This window comes from Peromyscus leucopus, chromosome 11 (genome assembly GCF_004664715.2).
Source record: "Peromyscus leucopus breed LL Stock chromosome 11, UCI_PerLeu_2.1, whole genome shotgun sequence".
NCBI classification, from domain to species: domain Eukaryota; kingdom Metazoa; phylum Chordata; class Mammalia; order Rodentia; family Cricetidae; genus Peromyscus; species Peromyscus leucopus.
In genome coordinates this window covers 64,398,654-64,413,097 of record NC_051072.1, presented here as the reverse complement: position 1 = coordinate 64,413,097, position 14,444 = coordinate 64,398,654, and the positions used below count along the sequence as shown (strand labels likewise).

The following is a 14,444-nucleotide window of genomic DNA, read 5'->3' as shown; positions in this document are numbered from 1 at the left end:
AGAGCCAAACCAACCAATCATAAGATATGGACCTTATTTGAGTTCTGTTTTAAGTAGCAGAAAAAATAAAAACCATGACAAAGGCAAGTGTGAAAATTAGTTTAGCATATTTGAGAATAATAAAGACTTTTTAGGTGTAATCAACGTTTAGATATGGTTGATTTTTATAGTTAAAAGTTATTAATCATTAAAAGGCTGCCTACCAATTATTAATAGGTGAAAATATATTTGAGATAAGCTTTAAAACAACTTGTGGTGAATGTAGACTGTTAAACAGAACAGTGAAACAAAATGTGAGCTGATAGTTGATGAAGACAGATGATGTAGTTTACTCAAGTTCATTATGCCAATACTTCTAATTGCTAGTGTTCTTGGGATTGTCATAATGAAAGGATAAAGCTATTCCTGTGTAGATCAATACATGATAAATTGAGGGTGCCTTTAAGGAATCAGAAGTTAAAAGTGCACATTTTTCCTAATGAAAACAATTCTTTCAGACATTCAGGTATTAGATATGAAATTTTACTAGATATTGAAGATGGATTCCCTTTAAAGAAGCCATGCTTTCTCCACACAGAACAATGACTGCTGAGTAAGATTAGGCCTTCTTGTGAGAAAACAGATTAATGGATGAAGCAAGTGGTTGCATTACTGGGGACACTAAAGGTTTGTAAAGAGATAATTTTAAAAACTGTCTGCAAGTATGGTTGCTAGTTGTCTTCTTTTTTAAAAAAAAATAAGGCCTGGTTTATGAGAAATCTAATAGAGAATATGTATGTTATTCAACAGTATCTTTGAAATATTATTTGAATAATTCAGTTTTCCATTTTTGATGGGTTTTTGGTCTTACCTTAACTTTCAACTCACACATTTTAGTTTTTGAGTATTGAGGTTAGGGCAAAGGATCTTTGGAAATGTTCATAAATGTTTTAGGGGCTAGGGACGTGATTTAATGGATAAAACACTTGGCCAGCAAGAATGAGGTCCAGAGTTTGAATCCCCAGAATGTACTTAAATGCCAGGATGCGTGGCAGCCCCCATGTTGTTGGTAGGTAGAGGTAGGACTCCGGAGCACTCTTGACCCAGACTTGCCATGACTAACAATCTTTATTTGCAAATGATTCAGACTCAGTAAGTAAAGTGAAAAAAGTCAAGGAAGATTTGGGCCTCCACAAACATGTACACATGCACCCCACACAAGAAATAAGTGAAAAATAAAAGGAAAAATTATTTTAAAGTCAAATAATTTATTAAAAATTATATTTTCTCCAGAATCAATTTGTTTTCCAGTGAGAGGGGCCTCTGAGCAGCTTGTCCAAACTTTTGTCAAAAAAAAAAAAATTCTCTTCTGATCCTATCCACCAAAAGGACATGACCAAGTCCAAAAAGGTTCTGAAAGATGACTTATGTCTCCAATTTTAAAACATGTTTCACAATTCTACATATAAGAATCCCTCAAACAGTAAGTTGACAGATTGTTTTAAATGTATGCAAAGTTCATATATGAAATACAAGCTTGCAATTACTTTACTTATGATATTAACATATTAGCATTATTAATAAAATATCATATATTATAATACTCACTTTCACCAAATGCCTAAAGGCCATGGAGATTTAAACCTTGATGCATGCTTTGCAAGGAAAACCAGCTATGGAGGAACTAAACAGTAAGCATCTTTGTAGGCTAGTTACACATTTGAATTTCTTTGCAAGGATGTATTGCAGAAATTGTAACTGAACTTCTCCAAATATTTATCACCGTAGTTAGAACTTTCATTAGAGTATCTTTCTGATATAATAGTGTTCATAATGGTCATTTTAAAATCTGCTACCCAGGCTTATAAAGCAATATTATGATGTCTTTCCATCAACAATATTAAAAACATTCATCTCTGGTAAACATTATGAAGAAGTTGCACTATAATGCTGATCTAAATATTTAAATAAATGGGAGAAATAGTGTTATATGACAGAATACCAAAAGATTTTAAAAATCTTTTTTTTTTTTTTTTTTTTTTGGTTTTTCAGGGTTTCTCTGCGTAGCTTTGCGCCTTTCCTGGAGCTCACTTGGTAGCCCAGGCTGGCCTCGAACTCACAGAGATCCTCCGCTGGCTCTGTTACAAAAGGATATTTTAACTTCTCATTAAAAAAATAATCTTTGAAATTTGACCAATCACCTGATAACATTTCTTAAAATTCAACTAAATATCAGAGTACATTTCTCCCTTAGTCATTAATGATTTTAGTCATGGTTCTTGGTAGGTGGTATGCATTTTATATGACTGATAGACAGAAACTATCAAATGTGTGCTATCTTTCTCTAAGTCTTGACTGTTGGTATAGGAGTTTGGGGATATATAAGTTAAAATTGCATGCATTGCATCTCAGTGTTGGAGTCATTCACAACCAGAGAAGATAAAATGCCCCAACACTGAGAGGCTACACACACATTTGACCTACAAAACAACTCTGGTGTGTGTGTGTGTGTGTGTGTGTGTGTGTGTGTGTGTGTGCTAATGACAAAATTTACAAGTATGAAGTTTGAGGTCAAAGGTGTTGATGTCTGAAACAGAAAGTTTAGCTGCAAAATAAGCTTGGGCTACTGTTGCATAAAGTGTGAGGCAGAGAAAGTTTAGCCTAAATCATTGTAGTGAACAAAATATTCCTTCTCTAGATAGTGAATTATAATGTCAGGCAGTCTTCAATGTTTCATAGGTTCCAAGTTCTTTAGGTCTCTTCAAAATTCCAGCAACTTAGTTGTGTTGCCATAGCTGGTTCTTAATCCAGAAAGGTGAATTTTGTTACATTTAAAAAGATAAAAATGCATAAAGAGTATAATTCGATATAATTATTTGATAAACTAAACACGACTATCAAAAATAAATAAAAATCGTGTGGAAAACTCAACCATAAAGCTAAGCCAGATGCATTTAAATGGAAATCCTGAAAGCTTTGATTAAAAAGTAGTATATCTGTATTTAAAGAATTACATGTCATATAATTGATCTAGAAGATAACAGAGATTCTATAACTACAAGTCATTTTAAATTTCAAGTATTTGCATGGAAATTATATGAATATGATATATAATTATGTCATATTAAGAGCAATTTAATTTTAAAAGTGCTTATTTTATTTTTTGTGATTATTTTAAATACAAATAGTCACAATTTTTAACAAAATGAAACCCATATAAAAAATGTTTAGTAGAAGTTTTATTTTCTTTTCAGGTATATTATGAATGGCTCTTCCTCCAAACTAACGATGTGTTTATTGTTTGGGAATTAAATTTCCCCATTAGATTTCACAGCGCCTAAGAAATGAGTTAGTACACTACATCATCTACAGAAATGTTTGCAAAGAAAGAGAGGAAGGTGTTGAGGCTAGAGGAACAGGAAGGAGGGAGGGAGAGAGGAAGGGAGGGAGGTAGATACATAGAGTTTTACTAACTTCCTAACATTCCTCAAATAGATAGTTGGACCTTGGTCATTGTACTTACTTTCACGATTCTTTGCTGGAGTTAAATACATAACCTCATTTTGTTCACTTGCTCATTACTCAGCCAAGATTGAAGCCAAATAAACAACTGTTAACATTCACCAGTGAATTATTACTGTAAACTTTTTTCATTTTTAAGATTTAAGAGTGTTTCACTACCCTTTGGTAACTGCTCCTGACACAAGGCCTTTGAAACATGGCTTAACAAATGCTAGTGGGTCATGGAGAAGTTTGAAATGCAGCTCATTAAGATTCTGAGGAGCTGTGTTGTACGTAAGAATGAGAACTGATGGAGAGGTTGGGACTAAACACATAATTTTATGAAATATGAGGAAACATAAGGGTTTTGTTATGACGCACATAACAATCAAGGACCTGTTTCTTTTTAGCAAGCTCCTAAAAAGTCCCACCCGTATAATTATTAAATAAAAACACTCACTTATTCAGTACTCAGCTAGCTTTTAAACTCTGAATAAGAGAAGTACACAGTGAGAGAGGTACTTACATGGTTTCCTTGGATACTGGATGATGCCATTCAGGTCTATGTTTTATCTGAAAGTGGTGCCCTGCAGAGAAATGAGGCTTGTTGAGTGGCTGTTTATACATAGTAAGTAAATAGGAACCTTGTTTATTTTACAAAGCATTTTTTATTTTGACCCAGATTTCTTTTTCTCATCATACCCAAGCCTTGTAAACAGCAATCGTATGGTAAAACAGGTACTTTGCCCAATTCCTGTTAACTCCACTTAAGAAATCATGATTGTCAAAGTAGAAGCTCAGAAAGTTTTGTCCAAGCATGTTCCTCCTTAGCATGATCTCTACGGTTGGACTATTATAGTTGTACCAGATAAAATATTGAACACTGCCCACCTGTCTTTTCCTTACAACAGGATTTACTCAAACCACTGAAAAATAAACCAGTCTAAAATTCACCTGTTAACAAATGATAAATGTTCTTACCCTAAGCAATCAGAAAAGAACCCAGCCATAGTCAGCTTCCCATATCAAGGGTTTCTACAGACAGGAGTTTCCATTTTAAGTGGTGCTGTGGCATCCTGAAGTCCATTGGGTTTTAAACTATTGAGTTTAAGTGCCATGACCATCCAGTTTTGACTCCGGCTTTCTAACTTGGGAGGGTGATTAATCCCTCCTATGTGATAAGTTTTAACCTTCTAGTATTTCTTTGGACAGAAGAGAGCAAATGAGCTGTGGCAAAGAATGGCAACCAACTTCAGTGCTCAACACGGTTTAATAACCTGCAATGAAGTAAGTGTGTGCTATGTTTCCATTAAAAAGTTTCCAGCCACAATTAATTGAACAAAAACTTGTCTTGTTCCAAGATTATTCTTGGAAATGTAATTTTAAAGCCTGTGTGAAATGAGGAAAGTTAACTTTTTTTATACCATATGAAAGCAATTTCATTTTTTAGGAATGATTTTGGATAGACTTCCGATTGGATATTTTCCATTGGAGCTAAGAGTGTGGAGGGCTGGGGTGGGGGAGAGGAGTTCTGTGTTGTCCTGCCAGCACTGACAAAGGTCTGGTTGTCAATGATACCTTTACAGCTAAATTTACCCCGGAGTGACACGAGCAGGTGCACTCGGGCCTGCCAGACACTTGTGCCGAGGGATCACGCATCTCACCGCTTGACGACCGAGGGGGCAAAGCCTCGGTCTTCATAGAAAAGGAGAGGAGGCAAACGCAGCCCAAACTGGGGGGCTTCTCTTCAAAGCCAGCTGGTCTGGCTTTATTCTACAGGAATTTTTTTACCTGTCAGAGTTTGGACAACAAGACCCTCAGCAGGTGCTGACGGGTATAACTTCCTGGGGAAGCAGAACGGCACTGGTGAGTTTCAATTGCCAAAATATAAATTTTTTTAATCTCTAAAAGTTGGTTTTGTTATCTTAGAGTAGACACTGCTGAGGTCCCTATGTTCACAAAACTGAGAACACTGGAATCAGACCCAGCTTGCCCAACAGTGGGTTTGCTTGGTGCATAAAATACAGCCATTAGCATTTGACAGTTTTTGAAATTATAAAATGATAGTTTTGTTCAAGAATAATTTATAGTTTTAATATTGCTCTCTGATTACTATTTTGAATGTGTGAAGATAACGAGTGCATCACACAGGCTACGTGAGGCTACATCATAGCACTTTGGTTTCATTTTAATCTAGTTCTCATAATCTTCTCTGAATAAAATGTTAGTTTCCAAACAATTTCCAAAATCAAATTGTGAAGTGGTATGTACTCTTCTCAAAAATCCCGTGTGCTGCTATTTAAGTGTGTGCACATTATATGAATATGATTGGAATACAGAGTAAATTTTGTTTAATATGTAATTAAAACATCTAAGTGGACAGAAAAATTAATAATTAAAAGAAACAACATTTTCTCATTATTTTACAGGGTTTTTTTAAAAGAATAAAATTTTTAGACTAGATGATCAAGGGAATAATAAAGTATGTTTTTACATCATTTCTTTCCAAATTTAGAACATTTATATATTTTAGTATTTTTTTATTTTGTGAATTCAAAAGTTGGGTAAAAATATTTTTTCAGAACAGGATTTTAATTAATGCAAAAGAAGGAAAAATGAGACCACATGTTAGGACATATTTTTAAAAAGTGATTCTATTTCAAGGACTCATTCTTTTAACTATGCTTCACAGCATTTCTCTACAAATTGTTGTATTATAGCAAATTGAAAACATTTATTTAAGCAAGGAAGCAGCTCAAAGCTAGGGACTATACATAGCAAACATATGAAACCATTTTAATAAGTAAATTCCATATTCACAAGCAACATGGGCTAATGAATGTAAAAGACACAACAGCATACATTGATCAAGAATGCTATAAATTATTATGCATTAAAATCAATTTTCTGGGCTGTGGGGGGTAGGATTGGTACTTAGAAAGAGAAAAGCTTCTACAAATATAAATTACTATGACTATGAAGCAAATGTTTTATTCTGATGGTGCCATAAATAATTTCCAATATACATGTTTAATACATATTTGTAAAGTGGAAAAAATATAAAGTCTGGCTTTTGTTAATGACTATCTTATCTAAAGCATTTTTAAATCAAGTGTGGCTTGTATATGATGTAAACTTGTGAATAGTTTCTTAAACAGGCTTAATTTCCCTTTAAAAATGTGAAAAAATATTTTTAAATTACAAAAAAATGGTCTATGCAACCAAAAACCTAATAAGTAAAATAATATTCTCATCTATAAACATATCTTGAAATATATTTTTTCAAATTAAAACTCAGATTTAGTTTTTATTATAAAAATATTACATATGGACTATTCTTCCAGTTATCAAAACATTTTTATTTAGGGGCACAGTGATTTGTGCTACTTTTTCCCAGATGCTTTGTCATAGTTTATTGTTGATTCTGACACAGGAATCACCAGATTTATTAAATTTTTTCAAATCTCCTTTTAAAGAAGGAGACATGTGAAACAAGATAGTTTTCCTGGTTTGCTAAATGCTATGTTCTTAAAGAACCAGAACACCTGCTTTTGAAGGTAAAAATTATTTTTTACAAATCATAAACCTCTTAGGTCTGCTTCAGAATTACACTTATTAAGTTTTCATGTGTATTCATAGTGGATAAATTTATTACACTGTCACTAACAAACACCGAAGCAGCAACAAAGAAACATAAGAACTGCCCCAAACTATTCTTTATGTCTGTCAACTTTCTGCGTTAATTATTAACTATTAACAAATGTTATGTAGAGTCGAACTATCCAAAATATCTTACCATTTTCATTGTACTAGGAACTCAGGTTTAGAAAATTCCATGTTTTCTTTGAATTATCAGAAATTATCAGAATCCATAAAACCCTGTTACCATGCAGTACTTCCTAATAAATTTTCAACACTAGGTCCCAAAACCCCATGCCAACTCCGATTGTATCTGAATCAGTTCCTTTAACAAGTCTTGGTGACAAATTTCAGATTAGAATGGCAGTGACTTCCCACCTGCCCTATGCATTTAAAGAATTACTTGAAATACATCTTCGTAATGTAAAGATAATAACTTCAGTGGTGGAAAATTAATCATTCTTCTCTTCAGAAAGCCACAAAAGTCTTTTTGTTCATTTTCTGTATTCATAAGAAGGCTGCTGGTTCTCCCAGTAATTAGCAATAACAATAATTAATAAACTGCATGATGACTAACCATCTATTTAATTTAAGTGCATACAGAGTTTCCATGTAAAAGAATTTACTTGTAAGTATTTAAAGAAACAAAAATATTTTGGCAGCTTTATATGTATCTCCTCATTGACCAGACACCTGACTGACAGCTGTCATCTGTCCATGGGCCCAATGTAACTCAATAAAGATAAAAAATAGCTTATTACTCATCCCTGTTGATAATACCTGGTGCCAGTAAGTTTACAAATCAGAATACCTGGACTACGGACAAGACAAATAACCTCTGCCTAGCAGCCTGCCTCCACCACGGATTTATTTTCAATTCCTTCTCACTTGTCTGTTTCTCTTCATGTCTATACATGTTTCACATGTAGAGAGATTTAATTTCCTTAAAGGAACTCTCAGAGGTGTGTACCCACCAGTCAAGACACTAAGCACCAAGGTAATGATGTCTGCCTATCAAAGATAGGTATCTATCCTTGATCATGTTATTTTTGAGCCCGTGAAATCTTGAAAAGTCACATGAGGAAGGCTTTAAAGCTCCAATTTCTCATTTTAAAGAAATTCCATCAAAGAATAAAACTGGAACTAACTCAGTCTCTGTGTGAGTGGGCGGACACAAATTTGGGCTCGTCTCTCAGTTCCATGTTCAGTTTTCTTTGACTTCAAAAATGTGGACTATCAAACTACCAAACTAAAAGAATCATATGTGAAAAGTTACATTGGTAAAGTTGCTTTTGAGTCTTTTCCAGTCAGTAAAAAAATACTTATACAGGAATACATATATGTATATATACATAAATAGTTTATCAGAGCTTGTTAAAATGTGGCCAGCCTGGTCTACAGAGTGAGATCCAGGACAGGCACCAAAGCTACACAGAGAAACCCTGTCTCGAAAAACCAAAAAAAAAAAAAAATGTGGTGTAAAAACATTAAGAACATGAACACATTGAAACATGACCATATTTAGTTCTTTTAGAATGTCTTCATCATTCAAATGTATTTACAAACTGGGAATACAAATGTATCTGAAACAACAGAATTTCTAAAATCACAATCATATGTTTTAGAAAATCAAAAGTTTAGCCTGGTCTTTCTGAAAGATTGGAGAAGAATTGCAAATACTAAGTATATCATAATACAAGCATATGTATAGTACACAATGCAGTATACAAAAAGATGATTTCAACAACTAACTAGCTTGGGGTGTGTGTGTGTGTGTGTGTGTGTGTGTGTGTGTGTGTGTGTGTGTGTGTGGTGTGTACCCACAGTGTAGCCCAATGGTTTCATCCTTGCAAGCTCAGAGGTCATACTATTCAATAAAATTTTATTAATCTAAGTATTTGACATCAAGTCAAATAGTATTGATCATATCAACTACTATTGATATATTTGTTGATGATCCCATACAGTAAACTGGTTCAATCAAGGTTAAAGAAATAAATATTCAAATAAATATTCATTTTCTTCTCTCTGGAAAGGAAATTGTTTAGGTTAAACTACACTTTCTGATTTTTCAAGGAATATATCATATCCTTGGACTCTAAACAAGTAGGTAAGAAGTGAAGTTTTAGTACATAGACACACAAAACACTAAAACAAAAACAGGGGAAATTTTAAAATATTGATATTATAAGATGTAGATTAAAAAAAATGGTGGTTACTGTTTCTCTCCAAAAGATTGTTTTAAAGTAATCAATAATTATATGACTAATAGTGTCATTTAACAACTAAGTTTTATATGTGTGTGTGTAAATGTTATTTGCTTACTTTATCACATTTTAGTCTAAAGCAACATTAGACATTAATCAACAGGTCATTTGACAGTATGCAATAACAGCATGTGAATCAATTGCAAGCAAATTGATCAGCAAATAATATCCATTTTCAGCTATTGCAGAAAACAAGGATGTTAAAAGAAAATACACGAAATTGTAAGGTGTTCAAGTAAACTCAGTCTTGCATCTCAAAGGAGTTTTTATGGAAGTGAATTGTCCCTTGTCTGCTTCTAAAGGATAACAAGGGTTTCTCTCTAGAGCTGATGAATATGGTTCAAAGAACACCAGGGCAGAAGTGGCAGATCAGAGTCCTCGTCTCTGTTTCACTGTTATGTACTTTTGTGACTGAAAAGAAGTCAGTTAATCTCTGTGACACGGCTAAATGGATTAGGGCTTCAGGGTTAGTAACATACCAACCACAAGGGAAGAAGTTACAGCTAACCAGGAGAGGATGAGAATATTCTCTTTGCTTCATGGGAGGTGTCCCAAAAGGACTCTGAGCCATAGTTGGAATCCTAGATGCAGTGGCATGTCCTGTCTTCTCCAAGTTGCTGTAACTACTCCAGATAAAGGAAGTCTCAGACCAGTGTTGAGCTGGGAAGTTAAAGGGAAAATGAAATCGTTCTGCAGAACATTACTGAGTAAGCACCTGCAAGGTGCCCTTGTTACATAACATGAAAGGTCACACCCTCAACATTACATTACTACATGTAGCTCTGAACTTTAGTATGCACGCTCACAGCTGAACGAGATGAAAGTCCAATGAATATTTAATATTTTCAGTTTTGTGAAATGGAGGGAACAATTTAAGTTAAGAAAATAGTTATGACACATAAGTGCTATAAGCCAACATAGTGTTTGTTTTGTCATACAAAAACAAATGAAGAAAAAGACACTGCGGCCAGATGCAGGGACATCAAAGAAGTCCCATTCTGAAGTACAAAAGATGTCTGAACTCAGGAGAAGCTAACAGCGGCAGTTGGAAATGGAGGGAGGCTGGAGAGATTGATGGCATCAGTTATGTATGGGGGCAGGTGGAAGAGCTGATCAACCTGTTTGCAGGAGTCAGTGATATTGTGAAGCTTTTATGGTTTCTGGGCAGGCAGAGTTAACTACTAAAGTCATAAGAACATCTGAAATTCTCCTTCCTGAGAGGCCCTATTACTCAACTCACTGGAGACAAGTGCTCGTCTTATTTTCAGGGAGTTTAGACTTGCAAGAAAGTGGCAGTAACCGAAGCATGCACATCTGCGTGTTGTTCATCGATAATGTTAAACATCCCTCAATTAGATACCACTTTACAAGGCTTTAAGGTTCTAGCTCTACATCCAAGAAAAGATTAGAGTTTTCACTCAGATAAGTTAAAAAGCAGAATGAACCCTAAGATAAGTGAACTGGGCCCCCATTTGGTACCAAGAGATCAGCCCTGAAAACATACATACAAGTAACACTATACAGACTGAGACAGTTATATTTAGGAAGGTGGTGGTGGTGGTGGTGGTGGTGGTGGTGGTGGTGGTGGTGGTGGTGGTGGTGGTGGTGATGGTGGTGGGTGGTGGTGGTGGTGGTGGTGGTGATGGTGGTGGAGGTGGTGGTGGTGGTGGTGGTGTGTGTGTGTGTGTACATACATGCATGCAACAATAATTAGAGAAAAAGAGGCTATGAGAAAGAGCAAGGGGTCCATGGGAAGGTTGGAGGGAGGAGGGGAAGAGGGGAAATGATTATGTTTCAGAAATTAAAAACTAGAACATAGATACACACATTGATAGATACATAGATAGAAAGAAAGGAAATTCGGCCCCCATGTTGCTTAATCGGCTTCTTAATGAGCAGCTTTCAGTGAGCATGTTATGTGCAGAGTGCCTTTTTGCTTGTTTATGCTTTGAACCAAACTGGATATCGGAATAATCCATTTTTTCTTGAACTCTCATCCTTACTAATCTGAAAGGAGAGCATACACGTTGGGGTTGTTTGAGAGAAAAGAATGAGAAAGGGGTATGTCATTAGGAGGACTTGGTTCATCTTAACTTACCACAGGCAAGGACATACAATGAAATGTAAGCAGATAGCAACCAGTCTTTTCTCTCCCTCCCTACCTTTCTTCCTTTTTCCCCCTTACTTTTTGAGACAGAATCTTGCTATGTAGTCCTGGCTGGCCTCAAACTCCCAGTAATACTCCAGCCTCGGCCTCCTAAATGCATGGATCCTAGGCAAATGATCTGATTTCTAAGGAGCCTTTTAATGAAGATTCCTAAACTGGGCATGGCAGCTCCCAATTATAATCCCAGCACACTGGAGGCTGAGGCAGATCTCTGTCAGTGTGTGAGGGCAATCTGTGCTATACAGCAAGTCCTAGCCCAGCCAGGGCTACACAATGAGACTCTGACTCAAGTTGTGTGTGTGTGTGTGTGTGTGTGTGTGTGTGTGTGTGTGTGTGTTTAAGAAATCTATTTGAAGACACAGTTTCCTGAGATTGTGGATTCACAGACATGGATTGATTCAGACCGTCAGGTTTTAACCCTTGCTGATTCTGAGGCATTTGAATAAACTGTCCTCTGGCCTGGTCACTATCCTCTCAATGCTTTTGCAGTGCAGCGTCAGTTCTCATGGTCCAAAGCAACACGGGAATCCATGCATGGTGACCCTGCACACTGAGAGACCAACAAGAACACATGACTATCGCTATAAATGTTACTTTTTGTTTTTTACTCATTGTCTAATACGTTAAGCACTATAGTGCTTAAGGGGTTGATTCACCTCTTTTATTTGAATTGGCTAATGATAATTTTTCCCCAAATTAGCAAAGCCCTGGGCTTACTCCAGCCTTATACTAGTTCAAGACCCTAAATAATACAGTTTCAGGGATGACCAAATGGCTTCCGCTGATTCTTCAGGAAAGTTATTTTAGGAAAATACGATAGACAATGATTACTCTAAGTTTGCATGTATGCATTCACTAACCGTAAAAATACTCAATTAATCATTGCTGATCTGGAGGAACCGCAGGCTTAATTCTTTTCTGGGTGAGTTGTTTTATAGCCATAGGCTACACAGACTAGGCAAGCCTCTCCCAGGTATGTGAGGCCGGGTGAGGAGCACAGGGGTGGTGCATTTGAATCGTTCACAGACTACACATGACACAAACACAGCTTCGCTTTATTGTGAGTCATCATTAAAGAGTTATGAATAACAAAAATGATCACATAAATTATTAGATGGCCATGTTATCAGAATAAGCTCTTCGTAGTGACAATTTATTCTGTGGTGATTTTTTTAATAAATGGAAAAAAATTATTATTAGTATCCCACAGTTCTAAAATAGAAATATAATTTTACACAGAAAAAAAGATTAGCTATTAACATGAGCGCGGTTTTATTGTATTGACAACCAAGAAGAAATTTACAACTAAAATAAAAATGAAGTATAAAGGGTCGAAGGGATGAAGTGGGGGAGAGTGGAAAGAAAAGAAAAGGCAGAAAGGATGGAAATTATCAGTTGACCGTCTATTGGTAAGGATGTCAAAAGGAACCAACAAGTTGAAAAACGTTTTTTATGCAGTGCTCATAACCTTTTCCTTCAAACATCCCCTTGCATTTCTAAGATTCTTCAAAAAGATGAGTATTGCTATAAATCCATTCATCATGATACATATCTCTGTAGTTACATGTATGTGACCATACACAGTTGGAAAGTATATTTCCTTGTTTCCTCTTCTGATATAGAAAGATATTTATTTGTGATTTTTATAGAAGAAATGGGGAAAGGGCAGTACAAACGTTGTTCTCTGATCCTAAAACACTCCCAAACACCATGTCTTCCATTCAAGAAGAAATACATATTGTCTTATGGAGAATTCTTAAAATCCCTTCAAGACAAAACTGAGCAAATTATAATTTTACTTCTGATGGCTTTTAAAATAAAGGAATGTGCATGCAGTAAGCTGAATGATAACCTAGAAGCTAAGGCACAAGACACTTGCATATTTATTTAGTTGGTGTGTTACTCATGTGCAAAGATAAAGAGAGGCCAAAGCAGCAGCTATGGGAATTTACAGAAACTGGGAGAGACCTATGGGTTGTCAAGGAACTGTCAGAGAACTCATCTTCCAACCCAACATTTTTGGAAACAACAAAATTTCTTCTTCAAATCAGAGCAAGCCTTCTCATGAACTTCCCTTTACTTCTGTGTGCACAAGTGGCTGGCAGTGGGGGGACCTGAGGCACAGAAAGCCTACCCTGGAAACACCTCTAGAAACACAGCAGGAAGTTTATGGAGTCTGCTAGAGACACTTCTGCATCAAAAAAAGAGGAAATAAACATTTTTTTTCTCTTAATAGTTTAAAAAGATTCACTTAAAGAGGTAACACATGACAATAGGGTATCGTGGCTAAGGAAGTGGAAGCGCCAGATTCTGATAAAACATAATCTGTGAGTATTCTGGGGCTTAAGGAGCTGCAGGAGGATGGAAAGACCTTCTGAGTCACATCAGTAGAAGGCCAAGAGGAAACAGAGGCACTCACCGAGGAGCTGTTATTGATTTTCAAATTGCTGCAGGGTGAGTGAGCCTGCCAAGGTGAAGAAGGACAAGCTGAAGGTGGGTGAAGGGAAGGACGTTGGGCAAAGACAAGCCTCAGTGAGGAGAGCACAAAGCCTCCTGCACACAGTGAGATCACTGACTCCAAAGGAGACAAGAAGCTTAGACTGATGGAAAGTCACTCATCCTGTGCACTTAGGCTCAGACTCTTTAGATTTAAATGTAATGCTATGTATTCAATAAGCAATTCATAAGATTTTTGAGATAACCAAAATATACAATCACAGATCCTTACTCTAGACAAACATCATCACTTCTGTGTATCTGGTAAAGTCCAGTATGAATGCAAATGAAAACTTTCTACGAAAATTATATTCTGCAGAACACTGACAAAGATAAGTTATCACCCATAAGATGCAAGGTATCTTGGTATAATATATGTTGACTTACTGAACATA

General features: G+C 35.8%; 1 protein-coding gene and 1 long non-coding RNA gene across 2 annotated transcripts in view; one reads left to right on the top strand and one right to left on the bottom strand.

Annotated features, from left to right (window-relative positions):
- Positions 1–4,758, bottom strand: part of LOC119088742 — a 56,391-nt gene extending 51,633 nt beyond the window's left edge. The window contains exons 1-2 of the long non-coding RNA XR_005092454.1: positions 4,462–4,758; positions 4,007–4,067 (exon numbers count right to left, since the gene is read on the bottom strand). This is a non-coding gene — a long non-coding RNA (uncharacterized LOC119088742). The remainder of the gene's footprint in view (positions 1–4,006; positions 4,068–4,461) is intronic.
- A 341-nt stretch (positions 4,759–5,099) lies between these two features.
- Mef2c (myocyte enhancer factor 2C) overlaps positions 5,100–14,444 on the top strand; it is a 166,280-nt gene continuing 156,935 nt past the window's right edge. The window contains exon 1 of the mRNA XM_028875639.2: positions 5,100–5,346. The gene's annotated coding sequence lies outside the window, so the exon portion shown is untranslated. The remainder of the gene's footprint in view (positions 5,347–14,444) is intronic.